Consider the following 16,344-nt stretch of genomic DNA (forward strand, 5'->3'; position numbering starts at 1 on the left):
GTCTTATATGTGGATGACAGTTGATGGGTAATGATACAGGTATGTTGACTATAAAGGTATGGTTGTCAAATACATTCTCCATGAAAGACTTAGGGGAGGCAACCTATATTCTTGGGATTCGCATCTATAGAGATAGAGCGAAAAGAATAATTGGTTTATCCCAAAGTCTATACTTGGAAAAGGTGTTAAAGAGGTTTAACATGCTTGATTCCAAGAGAGGATTGTTACCAGTGAGACATGGTATCCACCTTTCTAAAGAGATGTCTCCAAAGACACCAAGAAAGAGATAAGATGGCCAGATTCCATATGCTTGGCTATTGGAAGTTTAATGTATGCAATGTTGTGTACTAGGCCGGATATCGCATATGCTGTTAGTTTGACTAGCAGGTATCAATCCAATCCAGGTTTGGAACACTGGATAGCTATCAAGAATATCCTTAAGTACTTGAGAAGAACTAAGGATTTATTCTTGATTTATGGAGGTGGAGACTTGCAATTGGATGGTTATACCGATTCTGATTTCCAATCAGATATCGATGATAGAAAGTTTACCTCTAGATATGTGTTCATTTGTAATGGAGGTGCGATCGGTTGGAAGAGTTCCAAGCAGAGCACGCAGATTCCACTCAGGTCGAGTATATTCGCATCGATTGCAAAGGAAGTTTGGATAAAGAAGTTCGTGATGAACTTACAGTTCCTTCCATTGAGTCGCAGTTCCACTACATCGTGACAATAATGGAGCGATCATACTGAGCTAAGGAACTAAGGTCTCACCAAAATCCAAACACATAGAAAGGCACTACCACATTATCGGACATATAGTTGGGCAAAGCGATATAGCCATGCAGAAAAATAACATCAAAAATTCAGTGATCCATTCACTAAGCCTTTGTCACAAGCTCTTAGACGACATCTTGAGAAGATGGGTCTAAGGTATTGTAATGAATGGCTCTAGTGCTAGTGGGAGATTGTTAGTAGTATGCCCTAGAGCATATCATTTAGTATGTATCTTGTACATATTTTTATTAATAAAAGGCATTTCCACTTTTCCATTTACATAATATATTTATGTGTAATAAAAAAAGGTCCATTGATATTTTGTTAGAAATATTATTCTTAAGTTGTTAAGAATATGAGTGACAATATTTCTAGCATGAAGTATCATAAATAGGTTCACAATCGAGGATACTTCATAATAAGGACATGACTTATCCGAAAGATTGTATTCATGTTTGTTCCCAAGTTATTTATATGAGATATAAATAAGATGGAATGGTGAGTCTCATGCCATATAACAAACATGATAGGCACTTATACATGATAAGTAGGCGAACGGTGACACTTATGACAAGCACATGGAGTTTACTCTTGTCAATGTTTTGTCATAAATCATATCTGCATATAATCTTTAGACTGAGATATACAGTTATCTTGTATATAGGTAGTTTGAGTTTGATATCGCTTTCATACTTGTACTATGTATGGGTATATGGGCATGTGTTGGCTCTGCTAGTTATATATGGAGGTAGGTGTTGATCAAGATGGAATCTGTTCCTCTAAGTAAATAGAGATAAAATCCTATGTTCATTTAATTGTTCTTGATGTTTCAAGTTCTGCCAGACAGATAGATTTATCTAAAAGAGTTTCGATGAGAAAAATCTTTTAATCAAGAACTGGAATTAAAAGAGAACATAATATTCATAGCAAATGGAGTTTGACATAAACCATGACTCTTGAGTTGGGATTTTGTAACAGAGAGATTCTAGTGCATGGTAACATATGATTATAGGTTCATTTAAGGTAAATCTTATTACTAATTGGGTGGCCATGGCATGCTATGCTAGGTGTTAACCATGGTCTATGAGGTTCATAAAATGATTTAGAGAAATCATTTATGGTAAGAAAGAGTTCTGATGATATTAAGAGTTGATATCATGTCTCATTGCCAATTAGTGATGAGCCTAGTAAGTCACACACATACACAAGTTATCACCTATTTAAATATGAATTTAATTGATGAGAAATTAATTAATAGAGATTAATTAATTAATTTATATTTGATATAAATTAATTAGAAGAAGAAAATAATTATTTTGGGTTAAGAACTCAAAATTAAGACATGGGCATTTTGGTCATTTTGGACACGTGGCACCATGAGATGGTGACACATGGCATAACACATAAGCTTGCCAAATATTTTTAATCATGTAAGATGATTAAAATCAAGATTAAATATAGGTTTGACACTTGGCACAATGTGATTGGGTCACTTAAACCTAGAGCTAATCAAAAGGTGACATGTGGCTAGGGTTTAATGTGTTAACCTAGCTATTTAAGTGGGGTTATGACAAGAAAACATAACCAGCAGCCTCTCCTCTCATATGTCACGCCACTTTGAGCCTCTCCAGCTATTTCTCTTCATCTCTCATCAATTCAAAGAGATTATCCATCAATCTCTTGAATTAAGAACACTAGAAATTGTTTCTAGTGTCCTGTTTGCATCTCTAATCTCTTAAAAGGCAGAACTTGAATTTCTAATTAATAGAAAAGGCTTTAGAAGCTGTTCAAGGGCTGCCATAGGTGTTCTTGGTGTGGACAAGCTAGAGGGACAACATCTGGTGTCCTGAAGACGAATCTCAAAGGCGCATATCCGCAAAGACATCAAGAGGTTAGTGTAATCGTTCTTGATTTAATCTAGGGTTCTAAAATTAATCTGATTAATTTTAAAATCTTAAATGGCAAATACAGATCCAAAAACATATTAAAAGAGTTTTAATATGTTGTTTATCATTGAAATCAAATAGATAAAAATAAATCTTGCATGGTGCATGTGACCCTAGGTGAAAATTTTTGAATTCAATGGTATAATATTGTGTTTTTCACGCTTCCGTTCCTTCAATTAGAGTAGATCCCAAAAAGATAGAAGCAGTGATGGAATGGAAGCCTCCTAGAAATACAACTGAGGTCAGAAGTTTCTTGGGGCTAGCTGGATATTACAGAAGATTTGTGAAGGGGTTCTCTCTTATAGCTGCTCCAATGACCAAGTTGTTGCATAAGAATGTGAAATTTGGCTGGAACGACAAGTGCCAAGCTAGTTTTGAGAGGCTAAAGGCTATGTTGACAGAAGCACCAGTGTTAACACAGCCAGTGTCGGGAAAAGACTTTGTGGTCTATAGTGATGCCTCGCATAATGGGCTAGGATGTGTATTGATGCAAGAGGGGAAAGTGGTCGCCTATGCTTCCAGGCAGTTAAGGCCACATGAACAGAACTACCCTGCTCATGACCTGGAGTTAGCAGCAATTATCTTCGCACTGAAGATATGGAGGCATTACTTATATGGTGAAAAATGCTACATCTATACGGACCACAAGAGCCTAAAATACTTGCCAACCCAAAAGGAGCTCAACCTCAAGCAGAGGCGATGGATTGAGTTCCTGAAGGACTATGACTGTGTGATTGATTATCATCCTGAGAAGGCAAATGTAGTTGCTGATGCTTTAAGCAGGAAGTCCATCACAGCTTTAAGATCACTCAATGCTTATCTGTCCTTAGCTCAAGATAGAGCTATTTTGGCTGAGTTGCAAGTGAGGCCAACCCTGCTACGGCAGATACAAGATGGGCAGAGGGCAGATGAAAAACTAATGGCAATTATGAGGGGAAGGAAACTGAATATGAGGTGAAAGCAGATGGGTGTTTATACTACAGAGGGAGAGTGTGTGTACCTGATGATGGGGAATTGAGGACTAACATTCTGAAAGAAGCACACACTAGTGTATATGCTATGCACCCGGGGAGCACAAAAATGTATAATGATTTGAAGCCTCATTATTGGTGGCCTGGTATGAAGAGGGATATAGCTGATTATGTGACTAAGTGTTTGACATGTCAGCAAGTCAAAGCAGAACATCAAGTTCCATCAGGATTGCTATAGCCTATAAACATACCTGAATGGAAATGGGACCGGGTCACTAAGGATTTTGTTAGTGGTCTACCCCTCACCCAAAGGAAGCATGATGCAGTGTGGGTGATAGTGGATAGATTGACGAAGTCAGCACATTTTCTGCCAGTTAGAACTGACTACTCACTGGAGAAGCTAGCAGAATTGTATATCAGTGAGATAGTTAGGCTGCATGGAATCCCACTTTCTATCATATCTGACCGAGACCCAAGGTTTACATCAAGATTCTAGAAGAAGTTGCATGAATCCTTGGGTACACAACTCCACTTCAGCACAGCTTTTCATCCTCAGATGAATGGGCAATCAGAAAGAGTAATCCAGGTAAACAACTGAAACCAATTGAACTAATGCAAATATTGAACTGAAATGATAATAATAACATGAAATATATGTCAGGTCCTTGAGGATATGCTGAGAAGTTGTGTCATTGAGTTTGAGGGAAGTTGGGATAGATACCTCCCACTGGCAGAATTTGCATATAACAATAGCTACCAAGCTAGCATTCAAATGGCCCCGTATGAAGCATTGTATGGGAGGAAATGTAGAACTCCAGTGTGATGGACTGAATTGGGCGAAGATAAGCTAGTAGGGCCAGACCTGGTGAAACAGACTGAGGAAAAAGTGAAAATAATCAAAGCTAACCTGAAGATTGCCTCCGATAGACAGAAGTCTTATGCCGACCTAAAGAGAAAAGAGATAGAATATACAGTTGGTGATAAAGTGTTTCTCAAAGTTTCACCATGGAAGAAAATACTGAGGTTTGGAAGAAAGGGTAAGTTAAGCCCTAGGTTCATTGGCCCATATGAAGTTATTGAACGTGTGGGACCAGTAGCCTACAGGCTAGCTTTACCACAAGAGCTGGATAAGATCCACAATGTGTTTCACGTGTCTATGCTAAGAAGATACCGCTCATATCCTTCACATGTCATCTCCATGGAAGAAATTAAAGTACAACCAGATTTGACATATGAAGAGGAACCCATACGGATCCTTGCTCGGGAAGTAAAAGAGTTAAGGAATAAGTAGATTCCACTGGTGAAAGTGCTTTGGAGGCACCACAACACCGAGGAGGCAACTTGGGAAAGTGAAGAGATGATGAGGCAATAGTTCCCTCAACTGTTTGCATCAGATAAATTTTGAGGACGAAATTTTTATTAAAGGGGAAGAGTTGTAACATCCTCACTTTAGCTAGTCCGTACAGTCTACTGTTCCGGTGACCAATGTCGGTCTAGGCAGCTAGAATGTTTGAAATTATAAATAGACTAGAGTGAGGAGTTATTAAGTAACTAAATAATGCTCATAAAAATCAAAGAAAAATTTTAGAAACCAAATACACTAAGGTTAAACGAGAATAAACACTGTGGATGGGTAACCTAAAGGGAAGTGACTGAAGGCCAGTTAGCACCCTAGACTGGGGAAAAATTATAAAATAATTTTTGAGACTCCAGAGAAGGGTTATTGAGGTTCTTATGACATTAGCATGCCAAGAAAATACTTAGAAAAATTTTTCTATCGGCACACATAATTTTGGCTCGGTAAGCCAAACGGAGGGCATTTTGGTCATTTCGTCTTTAGAGATGATTTTTGACCAACTTGTCCATTTATGTAAATGAATTATATGACATAAAATATGAATAAATGTTGTTAAAAATTTAATTGAAATTAAAAAGAAAAGAAATGGTGAGAAATTGAAAGAAAATGGAATAATGACATCATCATGATGTCATTAAAATTCTCCCAATCAATCCAAGGTTGACACATGGCCTAAACTAATTTAAAAGAGACTTAATGGGCTGGAAAATTAAGAAAAAAAATCAGAAAGCTTCTCCCACCTTCCTTGCCGTCACCCACCTCTTCCATACCTAAGCATATTCAAGCTTTTCAAAGCTTGATTCATCAATTTCTACCCAACAAAATCATAATCTAGCAACACAAAAAAGTGTTCTTACCTCTTGGCAAGTCTTTTGGGAGCAAAAAGAAAAGGAAAAGAGGAACCCTAGCAAGTGAGAAATCTCACTCCATAAGAGGTTAGTGACCAAAACCTTAAATTTCAATTCAATTTCATGTTTAAGCACTATATTGGTGATTAAATGACAAAGAAACTTGATGAAAGACATTGGTATGCCATCCCTTATTTTTGGCAGCCATGGTTAGGGTTTGATGGTGTTGAATTTAATGAAGTTAAAAAGGTATTGGGGCTGCCCACAATATGTATTTGCTAAGTAGATTGATGAAATAAAGTGAAAATGCATGAGTTTGAAATTGTTGAGTTAGGGTTTGGGTTGAAAAATGAGACTTTGATCTTGTGATGATAGAAGTAGGTTTTAATGGTCAATTAGTGACCATTTGGTTTGGTTTGAACCAGAAATGAAGTGAATTGGGTTGTGGGATTTGAGGTTGGAGTGGCTGCCTTGTGTAACCTGCAGGTTTGGCTGTGAGTCCAGCCTGTTTGGACAGCCATAAATTGAATTGTAGAGGTTCAATTGGTGTTTGGCCAATTTGACATGAAACTAGACACATAATGGCACAACTTTGATGAAGAAACCATGCCCAGAAAATCAAACCAACTTGACCAAAAGCTTGCCCTAATTCGGGTGACCTGCACTCTACCTGGGCAAAATAACCAAATGAACAGTTTTGGTCATTTGGCCATAACTCAATGTAGAAAGGTCCAATTGACCTGAAATTTTACCAGAAACAAGGTGACATATAGATCAACAACTTTCATGAAGAAACCTGACCCAAATTATGACCATAACCTAGTCAAATTGCCAACCAAACTTGAGTCACCAAATCTGGCAGAATCAGTTTTGCCCAGAATTTTGGAATCTGCCCAATCCGGCCAGTTATGGTATTTAGGCCATAACTTGAGCTACAAAACTCCAAATGGAGTGATTCAAAAAACGAAATTCATCTAGACAACACAAGGAACAACTTTCATGTTGATCACTTTTCCAAAATTCCACTAAAAAGATGACTAATGGAACAGTAAAGACAAAGCATGAAAACTGAAATTTTTGTCTAATTATCATTAAGCTTAGGGATGGTATTGGCAATCAATACCAACAAGTTAAAAATGCAAAATGTGGTATGTTGATGATATTTAAATTAATTTACCTATTGCCAATGCAAAAGTCAACATTTTAGTTGACCAATGAAGTGAATAGTAATCATAAAAATACAATTTCAAAGAATTACTTAAATGAAAAGTGCTAAATGCTCTAGTAGGCCTAATGTGATTGGATTGGATAGGTTGGCATGCCACTAGGGTTCATTAGCAAGATCACAGATGGCTTCATGCCATTCTGTATTTCATGGCTTCCCATGCCATTCTGTAACATAATAGCCTTTGACTATGATATTGAGTTGTTATACTTGGGCTTAATCCCCGATAATTATTACAGCTTATTAGCTGTTCTGTTGCACACCGGGAGACACAATGTGACCGATGGTGTGATGGTCCGAGGTACTTAGTACCCAGTGCCAGTTTACCCGTTTGTCCAGTCCAGTTGACTAAATTAGGTTACTCGGGCAATGTTAATAAATCTTACCAAACTTAAATCGAATAACACTGCAATAAATATTAGAAACTAAGTCTATCCAGAAATGTAAATATACATTCTGCATATTTTATTTTAATTTATTTTATTTTATTTTATATTGTCACCACTAAGCAGAATTGCTTAGCGCGTCGCTTTTGCCACGCGCAGGTACTGGAGACTTAGCTGGGGAGTCCAGCAGACCGCATACTGGGTGAGCCATCATATCTGCACTCAGAGTTCAGAGTCACCTCACATTGCAGTGCATTTGGTAGGACATTAGGCCATCTAGGATATTTTGATATTTTGTTATTTTGCATTTTGTAAACTTTTGTTATGTACATTATAGACTCATGTAATCATATTTTTGCTGTAATTATCTATGAACTGTGTTCAGAAATAAATATAAGTGTTTCTCATTGAATTTGGTATGATATGAGATGAATGAAAATTTTGAGATATTGAAGTGAATTGAGAAATTGTTGAGAATATATTGGAGGTTGATTGAGAATAAGGTGATGATATTATTGGCAATCGCTTTTAACAGTTCAAGAACTGTTTTTCCAATTTATAGCCGGCACTCTGCCGGATTTTCTATAAAATTTGCGGAAAAATTTAGTTTTATCAAAAATTATAAATAAATGAATTAAAAAGGATTAATTGAAATTGGAACATGAATTGGCGTTCCGACACACTGAGTGGCATAACTTGCTCGGCTACACTGTAGACGGGTAAGGGGTGTCACATCACTAGATACTGTGTCCACCATTGATACGCATCATCTTGGAGTAGAGACATAGCACCCTCCAGGTTCTGTTTTGACCAATTCTCATACTTACTTTCCTATTTACTTCTCTTTCCATTCCACAACTTAACTTTAATTAGTTCATTTCTCGGTCTTATCTTCTTCCTTGACTCAATTCCTTGACTCGACCGTCGAATCAAAATTTAGCACCTCTTATTATTCCTAATAAATTCGATATACTTCAATATTACTTTGGTTTGGTCCTCTGACCATTCTAGTCAACACTTTTACTAATATTCGTAACCTTTCTCTTTTTATTTAAATCAACTATTTAAATTTTCTCTTCCACAACTTGTTTATCTACTAATATTCTATAACTTACTCTCTTTTGTACTGAACTATAACCTTTCGATATTCTAACTTTTGAGTTTTAAATCCCTAAGTAGGATTTCTAAACTCATTTCCAACAACAAAATTCTGTCCTGGCATAATTATGTCAAAACAGATGCCATTGGCAACTATTCTCATCTTGGTGTACTATCGAGTAGTACGTAGCTCTACACAATAATCTCAAGTCAGTACTATAATCTGCAGCTTACAGTACAATATCAAGAACATTGCATAGTTACTACGATAAATCTCAATAGATCAAATTTTCCTATATCTTATCCTTCTCGAATCCACTAATATCCTAAACTTATTCTGATTATAATTGTGACACCCCTTACCCATCTACAGTATAGCCGAGTAAGATATGTCACACAGTGTACCGGAACACCCTATTTTATTTTAATTTTTTTTGTCCTTCCTTATTTATTTTTATCATAGTTATGAAGTACAATTGGTAAGTATAATTTATTTAAGTAATTTATTAGTCACTAAGTGAAATTTATGCCATTTAATTTATTTATTGAAATTATGAATTAATTTAAGGTTCCGAAAATTTTACAGAAAATCCGGCAGAGTGCCGGCTAAAAATGGATAAAACAGTTCTTTGAAATGTCACACCTTACCCCTCTGTAAGATATAACATGATCCCGTAGAATACCTAATGAACTACCGAACTTCACCTACCGATAACTCATTAAGTACCCTACAAGGGATTTTAAAACAATTTTCTTACTTTTATAAGTGGTAAGCATTTTCTAATAGGTATTAAAACATTTAATTAGAGTTTGAAAACTAGTTAAGATTTTTGTCCCATTTTATTTTTTTGCAAATACTATAAAAATTTTGGCAGAGTGCAGTCTGTATTTTGAGAAAACAGTTCTTCAAATACCTGTAAAAAGCACTTCCAATAATTTATCTCAACAACTTCATCAATTTCACAACCATCCCAACCAATTTCAATATCATTTCTCAATTTCCAAAATTCAACATCATCAAAATATTATAATTCAATTTCATTCAAATTAAAACACAATACTTCCATTCATATTTCATTAAAGATAAAATAATTTATTTACATCATTACAAAAATTTACATTAAGAAAAATCCAAACCAAAATTTATTACAAGCTTTATACAACTGCTCATGACTAGTTTTACATGTTCATAAATTTACATACATCAAAATAATTTTTTCAATCAAGGTATAAAATATACCCGATAAACTTCAAGACAGGTAGCTCCTCAATCCTCAGTAGCTTACTCTATTGCTCCTCTAGTCTCTATATCTGCGACAAAAATAACAGCCATCACTGAGTACTAGGACTCAGTGGTGCACAACATACTAAAATAATCTTTATGCTGAATTTAAATCATATTTATTCAAAATTTAAGTTGAACATGAGCAATACATTCAAAACATGACTTATAAAATTATAATCCAAACAATTTCCTTTCAAAAGTCTTAAAACAAATTTCATAAAAACACACAGTTATATCATGCCATTCGAAACAAATATAATCTCAATAGCCAGAGGCTAAGGAGAAGTCACAACGCAAGGCTAGCTAGCTCAAATATATGGGAACCCATTCTTTTTCTTCTTCTACTGGCACACACCTCAACACTTCAGCCAGAGAATGAATTAAAATTGAATCGATTTCCACTAGTCATGCTAGTGAGGTGTTCAAATATATGATCATGACACTGTGGTTTCAAAACTTATCTTAACAATTTACTAAACATTTATTGCCATTTCAAACATACACAAATAAACTTTCAACAATTCAAAGCAAAAGCATAATACACATTTCATGCACTTTGTAATTGAATTTCAAAGCGTATTGATGTTGTGCATAAACCTTAAGCGAGTCGCCTCTTAGCCTTGACTCGATCCCCTGTTCTTTCCTGTATTCTTTCCACTAAAATACACAGTTTTGTATAAGTGATTCTGGCAGTTTTTGGTCACCAAATTTGGGTGCTAAAAGACTTGGTTAAGGGCATAATTTGGGTTTATGTTCTTCATGAAAGTTTTAGGTCTATATCTCAGCTTTCTACTGGTAAAAAGTTTAGATCATTTAAACCTGCCTAGCCCAAGTTATGGCCAAATGAACAAATACTATTCATTTGGTCATTTTTGCACAGGTCAGATTGCCTAATCCGGATTTGGTTAATTTGTTCACTAGGTTTTAGCCACTTTTTGGGCATGATTCCTAAATGAAAAATGTGTCATTTTGTGTCTAGTTTCATTCCTAATTGGCCTCAACCAATTGGGCTTGTAAATTTTCAGTTTTGGTCCCTGAAAGCGACCTTGGTCATGCTCCCTGCATACTGCCCACATCCAATATGAATCTAAACCTGATTCTAACACTTCCAACACACATCAATTGGTCACAAATGACCATTTTTCATCTCCAACAAGGTTAAACACATCATTTAACAAAATTTCACATTTTTTTCTTCCAAACCCTAGGTGCCAAAACCCTAACTACACTAATTGTTACATTTAATTAATTCTAAGCATACTAACATCACTCCATCACTCAATCACACTTAACTAATTCATAATTTGCATCAAAATCATCCATTCTCAAACCTAAACCCTAGCTGGCTGAATTTTTATTTGGTCCTCCAAAGATGTTTTCTTTTGATTTTTAAGTTCAGTTATAGGTTAGTTAAGCTACAAACACAACTAATAAACTAAAATTTTCAAATTAGATTGCTTACCTCCACTTTGAAGTTCACTCCTCCAATTTCTTCTCCTTTTCCTTCTTTCTTTCTTGCTTAATAGTTGAACTAAAGTGCTAGAACAAGGTTTAGATTAATGGATCAGGGAAATTATGGCCAAAGTGAGGGTTCTGAGAAGCTTTAATCAAGCTTCCATGGAGGTTTAGTGAGTGAAGGGAGAGAAGGTGAAGGTGGACGTCCAAAGGAAGAAGAAAGGAAATAATTTTATTTCTTTTGAATTTTCAACTTTATTAATTCATAATTATCCTAAAATTTCAATTTTTAAATATTAGAATTTATTGCATCATGCTTATGTCATGAATGATGTCATAAACTTTTTGATTTTTTTGAATTTTTCATTTCTTTTTCATTTCTTTTCCATTTACTTCTTTAATTTAATTCTTGATCCCAAAATTTTCTTTTCTCCAATTTTATTTGACAGTTAGGTCAGGAGTCAACTCTAGGGGTCAATTGACCAAATTGCCCCTCGCTAGTTTGACCCGGTTTGTAAATAATTCAATATTTCTTCTGGATCTCTGACCTAATTATTTGACCAGCTTAACATTTCTTTTTCGTGATTTTCTCTTTTCCACTGTGTTCGTAATAGTCCTAAGGACTGCAGCGTCCATTTTACGATTCGAAATTTGAGTTTAAATCGACCTCGCAGTCCTTCCCAAGAAGGTCACCCATCGCTGTGACTCTCGACTCATTTATCATCTTATGTTCTGTTTTTTCTTATTTATACTTAACTAATTGACAATTACTAATTATTTGTATTCAGGGCTTATCTAGTTGTCTTAGATGTGGTTCTAATCCCCTTAACTATCTGGACTGACACAGGTCACCGAAATAGCGAGATATATCAGGCTATGCAAATAGGGGTGTTACATGGAACCTGTGAAAAACACTTCCAATAATTTCCAATCATTCTCAAACTCCATTTGTATCACATTAATTTACAATAATTTCTTATCAATTTCTCTATTTTTCATTCATTCATTTCACATCATCATCAGGCTCAAATTATAAATAAATCCTCATATGTTATTTATAAACACAAAGTTACAAATGCTTACATTAAAACAAAATTATATTACATAGGTTTCAAATATACATGATAAAATAAGATTTTAATTACAAAACTTACAAAAATCACAAAATACAAAATGGGACCTAGTGTCCTACCAATGTACTATAGTTTGTGAGGTGACATGGACACTATGCAGAACTGTGAACGGCCTTACCCAATCTGTGGTCTACTGGGCCTTCTGTCCAAATCTTCAGTACCTATGTGTTGCAAAAGCGACGTGCTAAGCATAAAACTTAGTGGTGCCAATAATACAAGAAAATATAATATGCAAATAAAAGTAATAATTTCCTAGTTATTCTGTTCATAAGAAATGAATAATTACTAACTTATTGTTTAGTCGAGAGCTAATTACATTTTATGATATTAACTTCTTCATGCATTTTGTTAATTATTTTCTTGATGATTTTGAGCTTCTTTATATTTTATTGTAATCATTCTTGATCTTTATCTTGATATTTCATTTCCTTATTTTCTTTAATAATCAGTTTATTACAATTATACTTTTCCATGCCCAAGTAACCTATACAAATTGACCGGACTGGATAAATGGGTAAACTAGCACTAGGTCCTAGGTACCTTGGTTATCACACCATCGGTCACAATGTGTGTCCCGATGTGCAAACAGAATGGCTAATAAGCCATAAAAGCAATAAGGTATAAAGCCAAGTATAACATCATAATTAGTATAGCCATAGCCTATCATCACAGAATGGCAATGAAGCCATACATCATACGCAGCACTACTATCAGAACCCTATTGGCATGCCAACCTATCCAAACCAATCACATTAGGGCTACTAGGGCATATTACAAAGTCATTTCTTGAATATTTGTACTTTATATGCAAGGTTATTATTCATTTTATTAGTCAACTAAAATATTGAATTTTTCATAGATAATAGGTATATTGGTTCAAATATCACCAACATACCATATTTTGCATTCCAAAGTTGTTGGCATTGGTTGCCAATACTATTTCTAAGCTTAGTGCTAGTTGTTCAAAATTTTCAGATTTCAAGCCTTGTGTTTACTATTCCATTGGTCATTTTTATAATAGGAATTTGGCAAAGTTGTCAACATGAAAGTTGTTCCTTATTGTGTCTAGTTATATTTATTTTTTTGAGTCACTCAATTTGGAGTTTTGTAGCTTAAGTTATGGCCTAAACACCATAACTGGCCGGATTGCAAACTTTTCAGATTTTGTGGACTGATCAAATCTACAATATTTTGTATAGTAACTGCAGGTCACTTTTTGAACATGTTATGGTCAAAATTTGGGTTAGGTTTCCTCAAGAAAGTTGTAGGTCTATATATCACCTTTCTGTTGGTAAAATTTCATGTAAATTGGACCTTCCTACTCCGAGTTATGACCATACTATTCATTTGGTCATTTTGCCCAAATAGAATGCAAGTCACCCGGATTAGGGGAATTTTTAGGTCAACTTGGTTTGGTTTTCTGGGTAGGGTTTCTTCACCAAAGTTGTGCCATTATGTGTCTAGTTTCATTTCCAATTGGCCTTGCACTAATTGAACCTCTACAACTCCATTTATGGCTGCCCAAACTTGCTGGACTCATGCTCAGTCCTGTAGGACAGCCAAGGCTGCTCACCCATACACAAATGCCAAGCCTCAACTCACTTCATTTCCTCATTATACACATTCAAATGGTCACTAATTGACCATTACAAGGTTAATGAACCATTACATTATCAAACCCTAATATTGTTAAGTGTCCATATTTTTTTCATGTTCATACATACCTAATTCTTGCATTTCACCTACACAACTAAATTCAATCATGCATTTAGCACTAAGGGCTGTTCTTCAACACTTTGCTATCAAGCAAAATCACTAACCCTAACTAACCCTAGCTGCCTAAACTTGTAGGGTGCACACACACACTTGTTTGTTTCATTTTCTTACATTTCCTACACATACCATGCCATTAAACATGAATTAAACTAAAAAGAGCAAGAGTTTGGTCACTTACCACAAGTGAGCAGAATTTTCTGCCTTCACAAACTACAGTTTCTTAGCTTTTCTTGGTAGCCAAACACCTTGCTAAGTTGTGTAGACAAGTTTTGTTGAAGTTGACTTAAGGTTTAGGGGAGTAGAATCAAGGTTTGGAAGAGGTGTGGAAACTTCTTCAATGGAGAAAGGGAAATAGGCAGCCGGCTGGTTGAGGAAAAAGAGATGAATCTGATTACTTTTATTTATTTTTGTCTCAATTATCCCTTTTTAATAGGTTAGCTTAATTGTGATTGGTGGGAAGGGTTGATGACATCATGTGATGTCAAAATTGTCATTTAATCTCATTTTCTTTTTTTTTCTTCTCTACTCATTTTCAATTTAATTTTTAGCAATATTTATTCATATTTTATGTCATAATAATTATTTACTTAACTAGACAAGTCGGTCAAAAATCATCTCCAAAGGCGAAATGACCAAAATGCCCTCCATTTGGCTTAACAGACCAAAATTGTCTCAGATAGATTGAAAAATTTTTCTAAACATTTTCTTGGCATTGTAATGTCATAGAAACCTCAATGACTCTTCTCTGGAGTCTCAAAAATTATTTTATGAATTTTCTCTCGGGTTTAAGGCTCCTAGTTGCGAGAACCGCAACTTCCCACTGGGTTACCCATAACTAGGGCACCGGCTCATTTAACTTGGTTGTATTTTAGTTCTAAAATTTTTCCTACATTTTTCTTGTTAATATTTGAGTTAATTATAGTTCCTCACTTTAGTTTAAATATTTTTCCAGACGTTCTAGCTATCCGGACCGACACGGGTCACCGGAACAGTATAATGTACGGAGTTGCTGCAGGGAGGGCGTTACAACAATATCCATTGATAATTACTAACTGTAACATCTTTGCCCTCATCTAGATTAATTCTATTACTGTAACTTACTTTTAGATCCTCTTGCCTTATATTAAATAGGCTCACAAATTAGCTTTATAAATTATTGTATACTAGCAAATATTTTCGCTGACAAACTCTTCCAAAACTAATTTCACTTATTATCACAATCCTTATCTTAAAGGACTAATCATTAATGCTTCAAAATTTATTCCCATGTAAAGGAATAGCAACAGAACATGTAGTTCTAACACTAACATACAACTAAGTAGTACTGGGATCAAATAATAACTAATTGTTTTTTTTCAAAACTTAAGAACTTACCAGCAACTACATATGAAGTTTTTGTTCTTTCTCCTTGGCGCATAGTGGACACTCTGTGTAACACCCATAACCTCCGAGTTATGAATAGTACCATTTTTTGTCTATGGCTAGTACTATTCAAAGACATTTTGAGGATCAAAAATAAAATGAAAATTTATTGAGATAGAAACAATAAAAATTCAAATAACCCAAAAATATAAGGACTCACTAGGTATATTGAAAAAAAAGGGATTATGACCCGAAGAGGGGCATTTTGATCAATTCACCTCAAGAGTTTACTTTTGACCAAAATGTTAATTAATTTAAGTAAAATTAATGAATTGAATTATGGAATAATTTTTTTTAGGAAAAGAATTCAAGTATAAAGTGAAAGGAAAATAAAGGAAACAAAAATCTAGAATTTTAGGTCCATTTTGTCCCAATTAAAATTTTAGGACAAATGGGCTTTGGACAACTCAATTAAAATTAATTAAATAAATAAAAAATTGGGATAAGTATAAAAGAAAGCCATCTTCCTCCCTCGCTCATTTAGTTGCCTTCCCACACACCTCCTCTCCCTCTCTTTTCTTTCTTCTCTCTTCATTCTTCCACTTACAACCTCTCTCAACCCTTGATTTTCCCCACTTTTTCTCCATGGGTTTTCTATCTAATTAGTAGAAAATATCAAATTTATCTTTCATTGAGAGATTAGAAGCTAAGAGAATAAAAAAGTT

Source organism: Hevea brasiliensis, chromosome 3 (assembly GCF_030052815.1).
Source record: "Hevea brasiliensis isolate MT/VB/25A 57/8 chromosome 3, ASM3005281v1, whole genome shotgun sequence".
Taxonomy (NCBI): Eukaryota; Viridiplantae; Streptophyta; class Magnoliopsida; order Malpighiales; family Euphorbiaceae; genus Hevea; species Hevea brasiliensis.